We start from the raw sequence: 6,965 nt of genomic DNA, 5'->3' as shown, positions 1-6,965 counted from the left end.
CGGATAAGATATTATATGTATTTATCAATTCTAAAAAATAATGTATAATATTGTATTATATTATTTAAAGAATAGAAAATAAGACTACATAAATAAATATATTTTTTATATTTTCTTTGTGGAAATCATTATGTTGTTTGATTGTTGTACTTAATTCACATATTTGCATAGATATTTGTGATAGATGAATAACTATATTTTTATTATCAGTAAATATATATATTTATTATATAATATAAGAAAAATAGAATTATTTACTTTTTAACAAACTTGTCTCATGTTGGGGACTCGGTTATAGACATATCATATTCGAATGAAACATTTTTACACTTATCAATCTTCTTAACAATCAAGAAACAAATCTGAATATCAAAATAATATCTCATACGATCTCTTTGTGGAATAACTGCTCTGAAAAAATTGAATTTATGCATAAAAAGGACTGGAAATGGATGTGCATATGTGTTATCTAAGTCAGCTTTACAAAAAACTATTTATAGTTCATATATCATTTATGTCCATCCTATTTTTTTGTCCATCATTTCTTAAACATCTTGAAATAAGTAATGCTAATTAATAATAAATTTTTTGCTCACAAAATAAAAATCAAATTTGTCTAATTATCGCTTAATTTGTCTAACTGATATATGTATTTCTCAATTCTAAAAAATAATGTATAATATTGTATACATTATTTAAAAAATATAAAATATGACTACATAACATAAATATATGATGACAAAAAAAAACATAAATATATTTTTTAAATTTTCTATGTGGAAATCATTATGTTGTTTGATTGTTGTACTTGATTCACATATTTGCATAGATATTTGTGATCGATGAATAACTATATTTTTATTATCAGTAAATAATATATATTGATTATATAATATAAGAAAAATAAAATTATTTACTTTTTAAACAAACTTGTCTCATGTTGGAGACTCGGTTATAGACATATCATATACGAAGGAGACATTTTTGCAGTTATCAATCTTCTTAACATTGAAAAAACAAAACTACATATCAAAACAATATCTCATACGATTTATTTGTGGAATAACTACTCTGAAGAAATTGAATTTAGGCATCAAAAAGAACTGAAAATGGATGTGCAGATATGTTATCTAAGTCTGCTTCACAAAGTACTATTCATAGTTCATATATCATTAATGTCCATTCTACTTTTTGTCCACCATTTCTTAAACATCTTGAAATAACTGATGCTAATTAATAATAAATTTTTGCTGAAAAAAAATCAAATTTATCTAATTATCGCTTAAATATTTTATTAATATGGTCTAAGAAGCTTTTAAGTGATATCATAGTTTAATTTATTAGTTTTTTTGTTAATTTTAGAGGTTTTGTATTTAAGATTTTTTTCCATATTAAGCTTCTATTTCTTTCACGGAATTGATATATATATATATATATCATAAAAATTACCATCAAATCAGTTTTACTTATTTATTATTTTGTTTTAACGAAAAAACTTTTTAATAATTTAATTTAAAATAAAATTATATATTAATTTGCTGTATTTTAACAATTTCATTGATTTAATTAATTTGCTTTGGTGGATAACTTAAAAAGTTTTCATATGAATCAGGGAAAGCAAGCTTATGTTGTTATATTATATTTATTTTGTGTATATAGAATCTATATATAATGCTAGTGTAATAAAGAAAGAACATTATTTTTTGTAACTTCAAAAAGATACATTATTACAATTTAAAATGAATCAAAATTGAATAAAATGGTAATTAAATATTTGTAAATCTAATTTTTAGTTGGATTCTCATGAAAAAAAAATCGATTGGTTAAACAAATGTTTCAAAATTTGTTGTGGTATTGTTTTGTCTATAAATTATAAAATTTATTGAATTAATATATTAATTATTGCATCCTTAAATAACATTTTATTAAGACATTAGAAAAATATGTTTTGAGTTGTTTTGTCAAATTGTACAAAAATCTATGCTTTTTCATATTTGTAACTTCAAAAGATACATTATGACAATTTAAAATAATCAAAATTGAATAAAATGGTAATTAAATATTTGTAAATCTAATTATTATTTTTATCTTGTTTAGTTGGATTCTCATGAAAAAAAATCGATAGGTTAAACAAATGTTTCAAAATTTGTTGTGTTATTGTTTTGTCTATAAATTACAAAATTTATTGAATTAATATATTTAATTATTGCACCCTTAAATAATATTTTATTAAGACATTAGAGAAGTATGTTATGAGTTGTTTTGTCAAAATTTTACAAAAATCTATGCTTTTTCATATTTGTCACGAAAATTATATGTTAAACTTACTTTTACAAAATCTTAACTTTATCACGAAAACAAAAATCTATGCTTTTTCATATTTGTCAACGTTCTCACACTTTCTAAGAATATATTAGCTTAGTCACTTACTTTTTTTTTTTTACAAAACAAAGTATCGGAGTCTTGAAAGTTGAATTCATATTATTGTAAATGTACATAAGAGTTTGTGATTATATACTTAGTGGTTTTTGTATATGTGTTCAAGAAAGTTTCAATGGCTTAGTGGTAACTGTCCTATATATATATCATACTATCCGGGTTCGATTCTCACCTTCGCATTGTTTTTTTATTTTTACGAAAAAAATGAGATGACATGGCAATTTCGGGTTCTCTGATTGGTTGATTTTTCTATCCTATGTGGACACCCTCTCCATGGCTTATATCTCCCTTTTAGTATAGTATAGATTACTGTATCTTTTTATTGCCTTTTCAAATCCGATTCATGCGGATTCTTCCGCCAACTACATTGTTATCATTTGAATAAATAAAATAAACATTTATTTTACCTCTTACTCTATTAATTTAGATTCATATTTTTTATCTACTATAGACAAGTTTTAGTAAGACCATTTGATTAATTACTTAATATGGCATAATGATTATTTTAGTCAAACAAATCTGTTGAGAAAATATAGATTTAATTTTTATTTTAACTATAAGAAAATCTGTTGAGAAAAAATCTAACCAAGTCTTATTAAAAGTTTTAAATATTTTTATAAAATAATGCAATAATTACTTTTATAATTAATAATGCAATATTATTATACATTAATATTATCTAAAATTTTATTTAAAACAAAAAATTAAAAATTGTTTGTTATTTTTATAAATTTCATAATATCTATTCTATTAATTTAGAGTCCTACTTTTTTATATAATATAGACAAGTCTTAGTATGACCATTTAATTAATTACTTAGGTCTATATTATTCAATCAACAATTGTTAGAAAATCATTTAGAGAAGCATTTACTAAATGCTAATGCTCTCCAAATGCTCTATGGCCAATGCTATCATATGAAGTTTTTAGAAGAGCATTTGCATTTATAATTTATAAAATTAAGGAAAATATGCCTTAATATGACATAATGATTATTTTTAGTCTAACAAATCTGTTGAGGAAATTTAGATTTAAATTTTATTTTTAATTATAATAAAATATGTTGAGAAAGAATCTAACCAAATCTTATTGAAAATTTAAATTTTTTTAAATAAAGTAATAAGTTCATAATAAAATATAATTTTATTATACATTAATATTATTTAAAATTTTAATTATAAACAAAAAAATAAAAATTGTTTGCTATTTTTTATAAATTTCATTATATATTATATTAAAATAGAAGTGTTGTATGAATTAATTAAAACAAAACTATATAAAAGTGCTAAATTCCTATTTTTTTTAAAGTGCTTTCATTTAAATAAATATGTGGATAGGAGGCTGAGGCTGATGATCCCTACATTGGAGTGATAAAAAGAAGATAATACTCGGTTGGTTTGGATCAGAAGCCAAAGATCATGGCCTCAGTTGTATTTCATCAAGTTACTGGGTAAATATTCACATGTTTCATTACATGAAGTGTTCTAAAAATCGGTTTAGTCCGCAAATTTTTTAAAATATAAAAAATTCAGTTTAGACGCCCGCCTAAAATTATTGAACAATGATCAGTTCCTTTCAACCCATTTAAGTTTATTTATTTGTATTGGTTTTGATCAGAGCCAATGAACAGTATCTAACAGTCAAAGGCGCTGGAATCAAAACGGGTGACCATTTCCAAGTTTACATCCCTGACCTCACAGTGGCTGAAGCATCACTGAGTGATGTATCTTCTCAGCTTAGAAACATCATGTCCAAACTGAATAAACAGGAAGTTATTGGAGGTTTTCTTTTCGCTGGTAGGTACGTAGTGACTCCCTTTTTGGTTGTCCTAACGCAGATAGCTCGCCGTTCTTGGAGAACTTCCCGAGTTACGTTTTGGTGGTGTATTCTGCCACGGTGAGATCGGAAGAAGCTTGTTAGTGGAGGAGGGTGAGGAGAAGGAAGAAAATAGCAGTGAAAGATGTCTTCACGTTGTTAGTTCTGTGTATCTTGTTGTCTCGTATGCATGCATGTTCTTAATCCAAACGCATTTGTTTCTTTTATGTTTTCAAGAGAACAAGACACATGAAATTTTTTATTTCAAATTATATAGGTAAAGTTTAAGACAAATTGTCAATCACATTTATATATTTGACGAATCAGTATTCTTGCATTGGTGGCGGTGGAGGAGTCTTATGGGGGGAACATGATTTCTTCTGTGGAGATCTCTCTTGCTTCATCCATCGGTAGTGGCGGTGTAGGAGTCTTATAACAGGGTGGGGGGAACATGATTTCTTCTGTGGACAGCTCTCTTGCTTCATCCATCGGTGGTGGCGGTGGAGGAGTCTTATAACAGGTGGGGGGTGGGGGAACATGATTTCTTCCGTGGACAGCTCTCTTGCTTCATCCACCGGTGGTGGCGGCGGAGTAGTCTTATAACAAGGTGGGGGGAACATGATTTCTTCCGTGGACAGCTCTCTTGCTTCATCCAGAGGTGATGGATGGAGTGGAGTAGTCTTATAACAAGGTGGGGGGAACATGATTTCTTCCGTAGACAGCTCTCTTGCTTCATCCACTGGTGGTGGCGGTGGAGTAGTCTTATAACAAGGTGGAGGGAACATGATTTCTTCCGTGGACAGCTCTCTTGCTTCATCCAATGGTGATGGCAGTGGAGGAGTATTATAGCAAGGTGGGGGGATCATAATTTCTTCCGTGGACAGCTCTCTTGCTTCATCCATCGGTGGTGGTGGCGGAGGAGTCTTATAACAAGATTGGGGGAACTTATTCGGCATCTTTCTCGCACAACCTTCACAACCAACACACACAACAGTTTCAATAAAGAAACAAAATAAATTACCAATAACTCAACTCATCAGAAAATGATGTTTCATTATAGTTTGAAAATAATGATCATTTATATATGTTTTCTTGTAAATGTATAGAAAATAGTATCATGCACGAGGTATGTGTAAACTTTTGGTTATTAAAAAAAGGAAAGAGAGAGATGCATACAAGATGCAATGACTCCGAGAGCGACAGAGAAGATAAGCTTCATATTTTCTTTCTCGTTTACAAGTGATTTAGATTGTTAAGTGACGATGACAAAGGCTAAGGTTCTCTTCTTTTTATATAGATGTACATGGAGAGGGTTACGTGCATTGTTCTAAATTGAATAAAGATCATTAGTGTTTTAGTGAAATGCTAAGTTATTGAATAAAGATAATCAATGTTTGAGTGAATTGCTAATTTGCTACATTTTACTTAGATGCTTATCAATTCATTCACATTAATTATTGTTAACTTTTGAATAAATTTAATAAACATTTTTTTGGTAAAAAAATATAATAAACATTTATTATGCCTTTTTATTAAAAAGGAGCTCTGGCTAAAACAATTCTTAGCAATAAAAAGGAGCTCTGGCTAAAACCCTTATCATCTATGACTATATATTTGTTTTTTTAATCTTTGGTTTAGTTTATATATACATTTAATTTTGTTCAAACTATATAGTATATACTTCCATTTTTAACATAATTTCAAATCAGCCTTTTATCTTACCTTTTAGCTTTATTTATTTTAAATCATCAAACTTTACAAATCATGATGTAACTTTATTTTTAAATTTAAAGATTACATCAAAATTATACTAATTTTTGCCAGTCATAATTAGTGTTTTCTTTTGTCAGCAGTTTTTTTATTATCAAAAGTTACAAAAAACTATATATATATATATATATATATATGTTTTAAAACATCATATATATATATATTAAAAATTCCTACATCTTTATTATTTAGGCTGTAGAGTATGTAAAATGAAAAATCATCCATAATATTAAATCAGTTCAAAATATAGGTAAAACTAATTACTATTTAGATATTAACTTTTATTATAAGTTTAAAATCTATAGATAATTTTTTGGAGTAATTTTATAAACTATTATTTTTAAATAACATAAACTGTATTTACATTTATATTAAATAATAGTAAATTTTGATCATTTTTATTTTATTATAATTAAATATTTTAATTAATTATGACTTGGTATGGTTTATAAATTTAAATTTGTTCAGATCATACAGTAGTATAGTGTATAAATTTCCATTTAATGTAATTTCAAATTCGACTTTATTTCAGAAACTTATAATATCTATATTATTAAAGTTAAAGTACACATTGAGATTGTTTGGCAATATGGATAGTAGTTAAAAAAATAGTAATGTTTGGAAACATGGATAGCAGTAAGTTAGAAAAAAATAATGGGCTTATATACTAAAAATATTGGAATTTCATTCCATTATATTAAAAGTAATGTGTCTATGTTACTTGATATATATATTCAAATCAAAATAATAATTTAAAATGATTTATATCAAAAATCATTCAAATTTTGATTTTACTAGCATATTTCCAAAAATATTTTAAAAATGTTTTCAATATATATAAAAAAAATACATTACAAAGCCCAATTTCAAAACACTAACTTAAATTATGGTTTTTATAATTTCACATTAAATTTTAAAATTAATATATGTGTATTTATATG

The 6,965-nt window shown here is 25.8% G+C and overlaps 1 pseudogene; it reads right to left on the bottom strand.

Moving 5' to 3' along the window:
• Nucleotides 1-5,199: 5,199 nt before the first annotated feature.
• Nucleotides 5,200-6,965, bottom strand: part of LOC125582522 — a 5,006-nt pseudogene continuing 3,240 nt past the window's right edge.

Source organism: Brassica napus, chromosome C2 (assembly GCF_020379485.1).
Source record: "Brassica napus cultivar Da-Ae chromosome C2, Da-Ae, whole genome shotgun sequence".
NCBI lineage: Eukaryota > Viridiplantae > Streptophyta > Magnoliopsida > Brassicales > Brassicaceae > Brassica > Brassica napus.
The sequence above is the reverse complement of the archived record's forward strand: the minus strand, read 5'-3'. Positions and strand labels throughout refer to the sequence as shown.